Source organism: Triticum dicoccoides, chromosome 7B (genome assembly GCF_002162155.2).
Source record: "Triticum dicoccoides isolate Atlit2015 ecotype Zavitan chromosome 7B, WEW_v2.0, whole genome shotgun sequence".
In the NCBI taxonomy this organism is placed as follows: domain Eukaryota; kingdom Viridiplantae; phylum Streptophyta; class Magnoliopsida; order Poales; family Poaceae; genus Triticum; species Triticum dicoccoides.
The window spans coordinates 554,482,561-554,497,905 of NC_041393.1; positions in this window are offsets into that span (position 1 = coordinate 554,482,561).

The window sequence follows — 15,345 nt, forward strand, 5'->3', positions numbered from 1 at the left end:
CACATGGGCTGTAGGGGGTGCACCTTGGCCTATATGGGCCAAGGGCACCAGCCCTAAGGGGCCCATGCGCCAAGAGAGAGGAGAGGGAAATAGTCCTAAGGGTGGAAGGCAACCCCCCTAGGTGCCTTGGGGAGGGAGGAAACCTCCCTAGGCCTGGCCACCACCCCTCCCTTGAAGGAGGGGTTAGTGATGCGCCCCTCCCCCCTTGCCTCCTATATATAGTGGGGGAAAAAGGGCAACAACACCCAAGGCTTGGCGCCTCCCTCCCTCTCTCTCGGTTCCATTTTCTCCTCCGACCGCATCTCCGGTAGCGCTGCTGGGATAGCACCACCACCGTCTCCACCACGCGCGTCGTGCTGGTTGAGATCCCATCTACTTTTCCTCCCTTGCTTGCTAGATCAAGAAGGAGGAGACGTCATCGAGCCATACGTGTACTGGACATGGAGGTGTTGCCGTTCGGTACTTCATCAGATTAGATCACGATTGGATCATGACGAGTAGAACTACATCGACCGCGTGATATACGCTTCCGCTTAACGGTCTACAAGGGTACGTGGACACACTCTCCCCTCTCGTTGCTATGCTTCTCATAGATAGATCATGGGTGTTTCGTAGGAATTCTTTTGATTTTCATACTTCATTCCGAACAGTGGCATCATGAGCTAGGTCTATGCGTAGATGTATATGCACGAGTAGAACACAAATAAGTCGTAGGCGTTAATGCTCAAATTTCTTACCTCTCTTGTCTTATTTGGATTCAGCGGTATTGTGGGATGAAGCGGCTCGGACCAACCTTACATGTCCTCGCACATGAGACCGGTTCCACCGACTGGCATGCAACTTGTTTTGCATAAGGTGGCTGGCGGGTGTCTGTCTCTCATACTTTAGTTGAATCTGATTTGATAAAGGTTGTCCTTGTAGAAGTTTAAAAGGCAACTTGATTATCATCATTATGGCTTTGCGTAGGTAAGAACGATTCTTGCTAGTTTCCCATAGTAGCCACATAAAATTTGCAACAATAAAGTAGAGGACATCTAACTTTTTTTTACAGGGCATGTTGTGATGTGGTATGACCAAAACGTGATGTAATATATGTTGATGTATGAGATGATCATGTTTTGTAATAGGTTCACGACTTGCATGTCGATGAGTACGACAACCGGCATGAGCCATAGGGTTCTTTTTAATTTATTAATCGCCATGCAATTGCTTTACTTTATCGGCATGAGTTAGCAATAGCGTAGACGCAATAGTTAGTGGAGACAACTACATGACGACACGATGATGGAGATCATGATGATAGAGATCATGGTGTCATGCCGGTGACGATGGAGATCATGCCGGTGCTTTGGAGATGGAGATCAAAAGCACAAGATGATAATGGCCATATCATGTCACATATTTTGATTGCATGTGATGTTTATCTTGTTATGCATCTTATTTTGCTTGGAACGACAATAGCGTTATAAGATGATCCCTTCACTTAATTTCAAGAAATTGTGTTCTCCCTAAGTATGCACCGTTGCAAAAGTTTGTCGTTTCGAAGCACCCAGTGATGATCAAGTGATAGATTGTAGGTTCGCATACAACGGGTGTAAGCCAGTTTTACGCATGCAAAATACTTAGGTTAAACATGATGAGCCTAGCATGTACATATATGGCCTTGGAACACGGAGGACCGAAAGGTCAAACATGAGTCATATAGTAGATATGATCAATATGGAGATGTTCACCATTGATGACTACCACATCTCATGTGATGATCGAACATGATTTGATTGATTCGGATCATGTTTCACTTAGACAACTTGAGGGATGTTAATTTAAGTGGGAGTTCATTAGTAACTTGATTAACTAAACTATTTATCATGAACATAGTCTAAATTGTCTTTGAATATTATGTTGTAGATCAATAGCTCGTGTTGTAGCTCCCTGTTTTTAATACGTTCCTAGAGAAAGTCCAAGTTGAAAGATAATGTAAGCAATTATGCAGACTAGTATAGGTCCGTAGTCTGAGGATTGTCCTCACTGCTGTGCAGAAGGCTTATGTCCTTGATGCACCACTCTCCTTGATGCACCACTCGGTGTGCCAACCCCTCTAGTGTTGTCCATGGATGTTGTGAACATCTGGCAGGCACGTTCTGATGACTACTCGATAGTTTAGTGTGCATGCTTTATGACTTAGAAATCAGGGCCCCAAAGACGTCTTGAATGCCACGGAGCATGTGGGATGTTCCAAGACCTGAAATTGGTATTTCATGCTCATGCCCGTGTTGAGAGGTATGAGACCTATGACAAGTTCTTTGCCTACAAGATGGATGAGAATAGCTCAGTTAGTGAGCATGTGCTTAGAGTGTTTGGGTGCAACAATCGCTTGAATCAAGTGGGAGTTAATCTTCTAGATAAGACAACAATTGACAGAGTTTTCCAGTCACTGCCACCAAGCCATAAGGGCTTTGTGATGAACTATAATATGCAAGGGATGGAGTAAAAAAATCCTCAAGTAATTCGCGGTGCTTAAGGTCGCGAAGGTAGAAATCAAGAAGGAGCATCAAGTGTTGATGGTTAACAAGACCACTAGTTTCAAGAAGGGCAAGGGAAAGAAGGGAAACTTCAAGAATGACAAGCCAGTTGCCGCTCCAATAGAGAAACCCAATGCTTGACCCAAACCCAAGACTGAGTGCTACTTTTATAAGAGGAACGGTCACTTGAAGCAGAATTGCCCCAAGTACTTGGTAGATAAGAGGGCTGACAACGTCAACGTAGGTATATTTGATATACATGTTTGTTGGGGAATGCATGCAAGATCTATCAATGAAGATACATATCTACGAGAGGGGGAGAGCATCTACATACGCTTGTAGATCGCTAAGCGAAAGCATTTATTAACGCGGTTGATGTAGTCATACACCTTCACGATCCGTTCCGATCAAGTACCGAACGTACGACACCTCTGTGTTCAGCACACGTTTAGCTCGATGACGCCCTCGCCTTCTTGATCCAGCAAGAGAGGCGAAGTAGTAGATGAGTTCCGGCAGCATGACGGCGTGGTGGAGAAATTATTTCCGCAGGGCTTTGCCGAGCACAACGTATTTATGATGGAGGATGACCTAGAGGGAGGTACCGCACACGGCTTGGGGATTTGTGGTGTGTGGCGTTCCCTCCCCTCCTCTCATATATACAGGTGGAGGGGAGGCAACCTAGGGCGAGCCCCAAGGGGGCGCCAGCTGCCCTAGGCGTGCCCCTTCCGTATATGGTGCATGGGGGGAAGGAAAGGGGGGTCGACTGCCCTAGGGCGCCCCTCCTCCCTTCTGGCACGCGAGTAGGGGAGGTGGTATTGGAGCGCGACCAGCCTCCTTGTGGGCTGGTGCGCCTCCCTCCTTGGCCAATGAGGCCCACCAAGTAGGTATGAACTACAGGTGGCCTCTCGGAACCCCTTCCGACACTCCTATACATTCCAAAACCTTTCCGAAACTCGAACACCTTCATCCTATATATCAATCTTTACCTCCGGACCATTCTGGAGCTCCTCATCATGTCCGTGATCTCATCCGGGATTCCGAACAACATTCTGTCACCAACATACATAACTCATATAGTAATATATCGGCAACAAACGTTAAGCGTGCGGACCCTACGGGTTCGAGAATAATGTAGACATGATCGAGACGCCTCTCCAGTCAATAACCAATAGCGGGACATGGATGTCCATATTGGAACGGCACACACATTAACAATCAACGAAGTCATTTTGGAAAAGGTGTTGTCACGTTACAAATCGGAAACACAAGTATTATTGAAACCGTGGGCGTTCTACCTACCAATTCCGTGCCGCCACGTGTCCCCTGTTTTTTATTGACTAGGAGGTGACGTGCGGGATACTCATCAGGAGGAGAGCCCTTTGACCTCTATCCGCCGCCCACCTCCCTCCCAACGTCTCCATTAATGGCGCCCGAGCCCCTGTTTCATGGCATGGCTATGTCTCACTCGACTGAGTTTAAGAGAGAAAAAAGAAAATCTGAAAAGAAAGTTTTGCACGGAACTTGATGTAAGATCCGACGGACCTATATAGCGCTGATTGCGACTTATAGCAAGACTGATGAATTTAAGGACGATGACAGTGGATAATAATTGTCTTACATATTTAGAAAGATAATTAAAAAATCCACATGCGGCAACACCCGAAATACACAAGGGCTAAATAAGAAGGAACTAGTCTCCGTGCCGAGCAGCGATGAGCTCTTTCTTGTCCTCAAGACGCTGCTTGAGAGCATCCACGCATTCCTCTAGCAGCCTTCGTCACTTGATGCGTAGCATGTCATTCTCGTCCATAAGTTTCTTGACGATGACGTCGGTCCTCTTCAATAAGGCGGTGATCTCATCCTGCTCGTCCCGGAGCTTCGCATTGCCCTCCCTTAGTTGCTGGATGATGCCGGTAGCCTGTTCAAACGAGGCTTTCATGTCGTCCTGCAACCTCGCCCAGCTGGAGATCTGATCCATCTGGCTATGGGCGTTCGCATTCATGTGCATGTAAGAGTCCTCGCCTGCCTGCGAGACATTTTACCAGGCCGCCGCGGCACGGGAGGACATCTTTGCTGCATTCGCGGTGCGGCGGGACATCTTTGCTGCTTTTGCGGCACGGTCTGACTAGTCTGCTGCATCGACGGTGCGGCGGGACCTCCATGCTGCTTCGGCGGCACGGTGGGACCTATGTGCTGCTACGGCTGCGCGGCGGGACATGTCGGCTGCTTTCACGGCGAGGCGGGACATCTCTCATGCTTCCGCTTCCATGCTCACCTCTCCCTGGTGGTAATCTCTCGACCCAAAACTCATGCTGGCCATGGCAGACGCAAGGGAATGATGATGAATGACTTGTTTGTTTTTGTGGATGAGGAGTTGAGGAGGAATGTGCAGTTATCTTGGAGTAGTAGTATTTATAACCGAGTACTAATACGCTCCTAAGTGGGAAACTGTTTAGGTTTTGATCGATGTGAACAAGTTTGTAATTTGGAATGTGACGGGATGCAGACTCAAAATTTATTGATGGTTCTATAATTTCTAAGTGCGGCACTATTCGCAGACGGCGTAATGTGGGCACACGTTCTCGGCCGCGTACGTGGCGTCTGCACCATAGGGTGCACCGCAATAGGCAATGTCATCACACGTCTTGTTCCAACAACCGTGCACGCTCGTTATTACCATTGCACACGCTTATTTTAATTAGAATGTGTGCTCGTCTAGCACACACACGTTGATCTGTCTAACTGTTTCTGTTTGTTGTGGCTAATCGCAAACAATTCATCCGTGTGAAGTGTATGTCGTCAATCGATACATGTTGATCTGGCTGACCGTTTCTGTTGTGTTGCCTAATCGCAAACAGTTAATCCTTCTGAAGTGTATGCCCTCAATCGCACACACCTTCACCTGGCTGACCATTTCTGTTGTTCCGCCTCATCACAAACAGTCAATCCGAGTGAACTGTATGCCATATATCGCACGCGCCTTCATCTGGCAGCCCGTTTCTGTTCTTCTTCCTCATTGCAAACTGTTAACTGAATTGAACCGTATGCCTCGTATCGCACACGCAACTAAAATCTGAACTGCGTTTGATGAATCCTTCATCGCAAACGTTTTGCATCTTTTTTGACGGTTTTTTACATCACCGTTTACGATTAATGCATTGCACACAATTTTGTCAAAGGGTCTCTGATCATAGTGTCGCGTTAGCAGCATCCTGCAGTAGTGCTACTATTCGTGCATTTGGTTCAAAGGAATGGAGCAAAGGAAGATTGTAGGATTTGTTCGTTTAGTGTCTCCTTGGTAGAAAAACTGTAGGAATTTAATATCCACTTGGCCTCCTTTTCAAATTCCTATTCATTAAGCACAAGAGTATGAGATAGTAGCATAATAGCATTATAACCGTACATTTTCTTGTGGTTTGACTTAATTTCACCTTCTTTGCATTCCTGTGATCTTCCAATTCTTGTGAACCAAACACCCAGATTGACAGAAATCTTGTGTTTTTAAATTCTCTGTTTGCACGTGCATTCCTATCCTTTTCATGTGTATTTCCTATCCCTGCATTGTTAGAATCCTCCAATTCAAACAAGCCCTTACAGAATTACTTCTGTTACAGATATGTGTCAAAGAAAACCTTGTGTGGTTTGTCTCGCTCCTGCTGCACTATGGTCCACCCCAGCTCAGCTGCTCCAACGACAGAAGGGTTCACCACAACAGGGATCTGCCCTCCAGACTATATTTCGTCGCCTTAGATCTTCTTCCCCGCCGCCGGCAGCCACGACAACTGCATTAACATCATCAACTGAGCAGAGGACCTTGAGGACTACACGGGTCCGCAGGAGAGGTCACACTCTTTCGTGTCTGCTTACGTCATGCATCGCTTAATGTGATGATATGCTACTTTATCGTCTTGTTCACCGATTAGACTCCGAGTCAGGTCCAAACTAATGCTCAAACTTGAGTTTTTAAATGGTTGTGGGGTACATATTGGGGCAGCAATCAATACTATCTGTGTACTATCTGATTAATCTCGGGTTTCTACTGTGAGTTTCATGTTGGGTGCAAGCAAACATTAAAGGAGCCATTAAGTATTTTTTAAATAAAGCATTTATCTGCCTGCTATCATTGGTTTTGGGTCTACCCACAGTATGCACTCCTTACATAATCTCACTATGTTTTATTCATATTCATGTCAGTTATTGTACACAATGGTACTGAGCATGTAGAGAAAAAGAGACGAGCCTTGCATGGCAATAAAAGTTCATGCAAACGTCGCTCCATGGTGGGCGCAAAAGCAACCCCCTCCCCCCCATTCCAGACTGTAATCAAGAGGAAGATAACTGTTCAGAGGGGGATTCAGAGGGAGAAGACCTCTCCTATTTAACCCTCGGGTCTTTTGCTCTAACTTGTCATGCTGATGTTGGTCATATCATGCATATGGTACCTTGCATTGTTTACTTTACACATGTCGTCTTCTTAGTTTATACATGTATTGCGTGAATGCCATCTGTTTAGTTTCTATATCATATATGTGAATCATGCAATGCCATCTTGTTTAGCCAGGCATCATATATGTGAATTTTGCAATGCCATCTTGGTTAGCCAGTCATATTATATGTGAATTATATCATGCCATCCTTTTTTATTACATAATAAATTTGTCAACAATGTTTGTACATTCAATTACTCTTCTTGTGCATCAGCCATTCAACACGGTCAAGGAAAAATCTGGAGTGAAAACAAGGTCTTCAGAGTAGACAATGCTATTTGATGAAGCGCATGTCTTGCTGGTTACGAATAGCTCCTCGGAGGAGGATTTAGAGAATGATGACCAGTCCTATCCCCCCGAGGTGCATGCTCTAACTTGGCAGGGTTATATTGCTCATATCGTGCATATGGTGTCTTGCATTGCCATGTTATTTGCTTAGTTTAGACATGCTTTGTGTGAATGCCACATGTTTAGTGTCTACTTACCATATATGTGAATTATGCAATACCATCTTGTTGCAAGACATTATATATGTGAATTATGCAATGCTATCTTGTTGCAAGGCATTTTATATGTGAATGATGCAATGCCATGCTATTTAGCCAAGCATCATATATGTGAATTATATCATGCCATCCTTTTTTTGTATTATGTATTGCATTTGCCAACAATGTTTGTATATTCAGCTACTCTTCCTGTGCATTAGCCATTTGAATTGGTGATGCAAAAATCTGGAGTGAAAACAAGGTCTTCAGAGCAGACAATGCTACCTGCTGAAGTAGATATCTTGCTGGTTACAGATAGCTCCTCAGAGGAGGATTCAGAGACAGATGACCAGTCCTATTTTCCCCCTGAGGTCTATGCTCAAACTTGGCAGGGTTATATTACTCATATCATGCATATGTTGTCTTGCAATCCTTAGTTTTTACATCATATACACAATATTGAATGCCATCTGCTTAGTTGGCACATCATATATGCGATTGCCCTCTGCTCAATTGCTTAGTATATAAATCATATATTTGAATTATATCATGCCATGATGTTTACATAGACATCATCTATCTGAATTATGGCATGCCAACCCATTTTCTAAAGAAATAATATAGTTATACAACTCATCCTGTTTACATAGTCATCATATTTTGAATTATGTCATTCTATCCATGAATTATATCATGCCATCATGTTTCCATCGACGACATGTATGTGAATTATGGCATGCCAACCACTTTAATAGACACATAGTATAGTTATATCATGTCATCCTTTTACATAGTCATCATTTTTTGAAGTATGTCATTCTATCCTGTTTAGTTAGCCATCATATATGTGAATTTGTGTCATGCTATCCTGTTTAATTAGCTATCATATATGTGAAATTGTGGCATGCTATCCTGTTTGGTTAGAAAACATAAATGTGAACTATTTTATGCCCTGTTTTCTTCCCTACTATCTACTGCACCTGTCTATCATACAATGTCTGTACATTCAATTACTTTTGTTTTTTATCAGCCATTTGAATTGGAGAGGGTGATGGCAGTATCTATGGGAGTAAAAACACGGTGTTCAGAAAAGATGATGCAACACGTCGATGTAGATAGAACCACTTTTGTACTTGCCCAAGAACCAGCCCCACCACACATAACCAGACTCACACAGATTGTACCCCTACCCAGTTGGACAGAGAACCAGCTACACCCCTTCGAACCCCAATCCTAGCAGACAATAACCCAGTTCCGGTTGACACAGCACCGTCTCCACCACAGAGCACCCAAACACGAGCAGATAGTAAGGCAAGTGCAGTGCCCAAAGCACGAGGATCACCACTCTGAACCCCAAGTCAATGCTTAAAGCAGAAGAAGAATTGTCCTCAGGTCAGGTTCCCTAGCTATGGTTCATACTCCTTTGCTATAGCATCATTGTATTTACTCATACCAACTAATTTCAAATTTGAAGGATGCAATTGAAACTCCAATGGCGCAACAGGTATGTTTTAAACCTGTTTCTTTAACTGGTTTGCTATTGTAACTTGCTCTATGTTATTTCAGTTTCAATTGAAAAAATAATTATGCTCTCATGGCATGCACATTACAAGTGTTGTTAGTGATGTGTAGTTTCCCACACTTATATCTTGTCTATGCTGCTTTGTCTTAAATAGATATGATTTGAACTGCCTCTATCTTGATTTGGCAACATAAACTAGAATGATATAGACCATAAAGTGACCATACTACATAGATATATGTTTGTTTCATGCTGTTATCCTGTCCACCTTACAACTGAACTGGTTTACCAAAATGAGTTTCATATACAACATGGTAAACCTGTGACGTGTGTCTGCTTGTTCTTCTTGTAGAATGCCGATAGAATATTAGAGAAGAGCACCCCATTATGCAATGTAGAGAAAGTAATGCAGATAAGGTTCAATATAGTGAGACAACCCTGTTGGTCTCCAAGAAAGCTGATAAAAACGATCTTGTAGACAATGAGACAACCCCAAAGTCGTGCCTTGATGTAGTGTTTGAGTTACTGGCCACTACTTCTGGCACAAGCTCTTCGAACTCGCTGCCTGAATTAGTTTGGCTTCTTGAGTCTCAACCTCAAGTTGAAAGACATCGATCAGATATGCTGCGACAGGAAGCTGAAGGACTGAGGAAGTCCCTGCAGAATTCAGATGCATACTTTCTGGTGCAACAGCAAGTGTTGGAGGATTTAAGCGCCAAACAAGAGAAAGCTAATAAGCTTGCTAAGCGTCTTGCCAGCATGGTGGATACCCAGGATATTGTTTCTTGAGCTCTTGTGAAGTGGTTTCAGTTCTGGACTTGTTTTGCTGTGGCATTTATTTGCACTGGATGCCAACTTTGACAACCGGTGTGTGTAATATGTTGCTTTGTTCCCCATATTTACACTGGTGGCGAACTTTGATGCCGAGTGGTTGTAATATGTGTAATAGCCGTAATAGCCTAGCGTATGTTGCTTGCTTATTTATTTTCTTGTTGTCTTGTTTATTTGTTTGCTTGTAGTCAGTGCAGTTCTTTTTCTGTGGTTTGCTAGTGGCCGCAATAACCTATTTTTTAAAACTAGGCAACAATAACCATGGGCAACATACGAACCGTTGTCACCGTGGCCTTCCACGGGCCTTCTACGGGCCGTAGAATCAATGGGCGTTCTATGGGCCGTATGATCGATTGCCAAACATGGGCCAACAATGGACCACATTATGGGCCGTAAACGGGCTAGAGTGGCATCCGTCCGTTCATGGGCCGACCATAACGGGCCTTTAAGAGGCCGACGAGTATAACAGGCTTAATTCTATCTACGAGCATAATGTGTCATTAATGGGATGTATTTGATGATGCTATGAAACGGCCCTACGGATTAACGGGCCATAAATGGGCTGACTTTAACCACAGGGTGAATTTGGCCCACAAGCGGAAAAGGCCAGTAAGGACCGTAAGCAACCGAATTCTGCAAATCAGCCCAAGAATAATGGGCCCTCAAAAGGCCGAAAAATAACACGGGCTAGGAACGGCCCAATGGAGTAACGAGCCGTTAAAGGGTATGAAGCGATATACTTTTCATTCCAGGCCAGTTTCAGTGTGGGCCGTTAATGGGCCAAGAATTACAAAGGGCCTCATATGGGCCAAAAGATGTCATGGGCCATACATGGGCCGAAAGTTACAATGGGTTGGAATCATATTGGACAACCCAGATGAAGCTAGTGGGCCGATTTCGGAAAGGCCATAATGGCCGGGAGTTATCGGGCCTGAATGGGCAATGTGCGAGCAGGCCGTTAGCAAGCTTTCGATGGGCTGGCCCATTATCCTTTGACCAAGTCAAACGGGCCGACCTTTTGACCTGAATGGGCCACTGTTGGGCCGTGTCACATGTCGACGTATCACTGGCGCCTCCTGACCATTGGTTGGTTGACGTGGAGCTGACACGTGGTTACTTCAGCCAATGAGAATATTACACATGGAAAATTCCCATTGGCCCTCACTGTTAGCGGGTTATCGGATCCAAAACCGGACCCGATAGCTTAACGGCGACCCGCTACGGTGGACGCCACGTGTCGATTACCCTTGACGAAATCACTTCCATGACGTGCCATTGATCATCATGGAAGTTAACACTTCCATGATGATAATTTTGGTATTCTCATGGAACACTTCTACGACAGCATAGGTATGACTATCTTGATTCTGCCATAAAATTGTCATGGATGTACATGCATGATAGAAAACGTGACCTGCTATGACAAACACGTATTATCACGGAAGTGCTTTTTTTGTAGTGCTCAGCCTCACCGGGATGGGGGTGGGGGTTCCTCCCTCCCGGCTGGGCCCCGCGCTAACACGGCAGTGCGCTCGTTTGACAGGCGCAGTGCGGTTATTCTGTTTCCCCCCACACAACCACACTCCCTAGAGATAGATAATTGGGCAAGTCCATACAAGGAAGGTGGGCCAGTACAACTTTGCCCCCGGTGCGGTCCTGGTTTCCCCCCTAAAAGATAGATAATGAGGCAAGTCATGTTACGGACTCGCCTCTGCATGCGATGCCCCGGCACGCCGCGTCGTCGCCTGCTATGGCTCGTTCTTGGCTCGGCCTCGCCGGGATGGGGGAGGGGGGTCCGGACCCCCCTCCCCCGGCTAGGCCTCGCGCTAACGCGGCAGTGCGCTCGTTTGACAGGCATAGTGTGGTTATTCTATTCCACCCCATGCACCCACACCCCCTAAAGATAGATAATAGGGAAAGTCCATACAAAGAAGATGTGTCAGTACAACTTTGCCCCTCGGTGTGGTCCTGGTTTCCCTCCTAAAAGATAGATAATGGGGCAAGTCATGTTACAGACTCGCCTCCGCATGCAACGCCGCGGCACGTCGCGTCGTCGCCTGCTACGGCTCGTTCCTGGCTCGGCCTCGCTGGGATGGGGAAGGGGGTCCCTCCCCCTTCCCCCGGCTTGGCCTCGCGCTAACGCGGCAGTGCACTCGTTTGACAGGCGCAATGCAGTTATTCTATCTCCCCCCACGCACCCACACCCCCTAAAGATAGATAATGGGGCAAGTCATGTTACGGACTCGCCTCCGCATGCGATGCCGCGGCACGCCGCGTCGTCGCCTGCTATGGCTCGTTCCTAGCTCGACCTCGCCAGGATGGGGAGGGGGGGGTCTCGACCTCCTCCCCCCGGCTTAGCCTCGCGCTATCGTGGTAGTGCGCTCATTTGACAGGCGTAGTGTGATGGTTGAGCCTTGAATCACTGTCAAAAATCTAGGCGCGGATGTTTCATCAATCCATACAGAGAAATGTGTCAGTACAACTATGCCACTTGGTGCAGTGCAACTTTTTTACCAACGACGCTGTTCATGAGTCCATACAAAAAGAAAAAGGAAAAAATGATGTGTCAGTACGACTATGCCACTCGACGCGGTCCTAGATGTCTTACCCGGATGTTTCATAAAAAATTCCCAAAAAATGCTGAAACAAAAATGAGAACAAAAAGAAAGGGAAGGAAACACACTTTAAAAAAGATGTCAGTTCAAGCAGAGGAGAACATTTAGTACTAAATAAAAAATGCTTATATTAGGCAAAAAATCATAAAAATTAGAGCAAAAAATGCTAAGAATCAAAAAAGTTGACCGCCCAAGGGACAGGCCAGCCAACGCAGGTGGATACTAGGACTCAAGCCAACACCGAAACCACCGGCGAATCCATTGCAAACCAGACCGCGGGAGCGAACCGACCAGGTCCCATAGGTCATGACAGAGAGCGAGCACCGTGTATAAGCACTCTGGTAAGTATTCAGAGGAGTTTGACCAGTATGCATCGGCAACGTTTATAAACAGGTCGAGAGCCCCCTCGGCTAGCAAGGTAGAACTAAACACGTAGCGCATGCACATGCGGCACTGCACAGCCGCGCGGACGATCTATTTGGGCCAAAAACAATGGCTCCGGGGTATGGCCCAATACAACAGTGCGACCCATTACAAAATTCCTACCTATCACACACAACCAAATAAAAAGGAACAAATGCAGATAAGTTTAAAAAAACCTGTCGGTGTACAAAACTAGGGGCACATTTTTGTACCCCTTTACCTGTGCACGGGCAGTCAGAGCCGCGCCAGCGACCACACCAAGCAGAGCGAGGGAGGTGAGCCAAGGTAAGGCCGAAGCCCAAGATGGCCAGAGCAACACCAAGACCAAGACCACAAAGAGCAGAGGGACGAAGCAGGTTCCCCTGGCAAGACCCTTGCCGGGGCAACCTCAGCGGCCCCGGCAAGATCCTTGCCGGGGCAGCTCACCCCACACCAACAGAGCGAGCTACCCTTGAGCCCATGGCCGCCCACGCCGCCATCAACGTGGGGCCAGGGCTCAGGAAGGCACCTCTGTGGTGGCATGCAGATCTTTGTGAAGACATACTCAAGGTCAGGTGAGGATTAGAAGACAAACAATCCTCGGCAAGATCCTTGCCGAGGGAGGCTACCAAGGCCCCCGGCAAGACCCTTGCTGGGGACGACAGCATGCCACGGCAAGACCCTTACCGGGCCACCCGGCAAGGCCCTCGCCAAAGACACCGACGAGGCCGCCGCCAGGCCCACGTTGGCCAAGCTTCCACCGCCTTTCGCATGCAGCTGCCAGCCCAACCAGCTGGGCAGGCACCTTCGTGGCGACATGCAACTCCTGTGCCAACTCATCAAGCGCCTACATGGCGGCATGCAGATCTTCGTGGAGGCTCCACCACCTCGCCACCGCAGCAGCCTACCCGCCTACATGGCACCACACACACCACTAGCAAGGGTGCGTGTCGAAGCAAGGAGGAGCGGCGACGGACGGGACGGGCCTCGCCCCCATCCCCGATAAAGTAGGGGGACACCTAAGTGATGCATTAAATGCATCTTGTCCTGTAATACAAGGGATAACATCACCACACTATACACCTTTCCACCTCCTGTGTGCCACTGTGGCAACCCCTTTTTCCTATAAAAGGAGGCCCAAGGCGACCAGGAGAAGGATTCGGCTTTTTTGGAGCTCGTTACACCCCTTAGCTAGTTCTAGAACTGAGAATACATCCACCAAAGCAGGACTAGGGTTTTACACATCCTCGCGGCCCGAACCTGGATAAACGAACCGCGTGCTCTCTGTTAGACCCTCTCTTCTCTCAACCCCGCGCCACGCAACCGCAGTAGGGATTCTTGTGATCCCATAGGTATCATTTTCCACCGACATCTTTGGCACGCCAGGTAGGGGAAGCGCAATTGTGAGAATCTGGTCTAGTAGTTAGCTTAGCGGTTCTTCGTCACCATGGTCCCTAAGAAGAAGACAGCAACGGCGATCAGCTCGTTGGGAGCCGAACGGCCCGTGCCGGAGCAGACGGGCAGCGGACCAGTCGCGGACAGGACCAGGGCCGCGGCCCGCGAGCACCAGCATCGCCCAAGCAGTCGGAGCCTAGCGAGTGGCGCCATTCATGCATCAGATGACCGGCTACACGCCGCCGGATCCAAAGACGGAGCTAGGCTTCCTGCAGGCGGCGCGGGGCCCTCCGGGGTTGTCATTGCGCCGACTCCGGGCAGCGCGGTGACCTCCAAAACGCAAACACCGGCGACCACCGCGCGTTCTTCCCATGGCGTGCGCGCCCAGCAGCGTCACCACGTTGGCGACCGTGGGCACCACCATGGGAAGAGCCCTGTGCATCGCCATCAAGATGAAGGGGTTCAGCATGCTCGCCGAGGCGCTGGCGAAAATGGCGCGCAGCCGCTGGATCGTGACGGAGCCCCCTCTAACATAGTTAGAGGTCGAAGCGCGCCGCGATCCACGTAGCTGTCGCCGCCGCCCACGCCAGCGGAAGCTTTGGCGCGCGCACAGCTGCTCCTCGACTCCCCCCACTGCGGAGAAGCTCGATGAGTGGAGAGCCACCATTCAGAGCCTTGTCGCTGTCGCAAACAAAGACGATCCGCGACCGGCGGGGCCCTCAGGTTGGCGCTCCACCGAACCACCACATGCTGGTGCTGGGAGGACTGGGGGAGCTGCGGCCATGGTGCTCTCTCCTCCTCCTCGCCAGCCGCCACGGGCATCGACCCGTCGCGACGACGCTGGTGGTAACATCTCCATAGCATCGCCCGATCCACGGACCCTCCGCGACCAGTGCCAGGTCCTACGGGAGCGAGCTTATGAAGACGCCCGAACCACCATTGAGCGTCGGCGCGAAACGCGCCGCCAGTCGGACAGGCGGGCGGGACCCACTATGGACCACCCAGCACCGGGGGGGGGCCCGGGGGCCTACCTTACGAGGTGGGCTGCCCGGCTTTTACCCGTGAGCTGAGGCAGTTCCAGTGGCT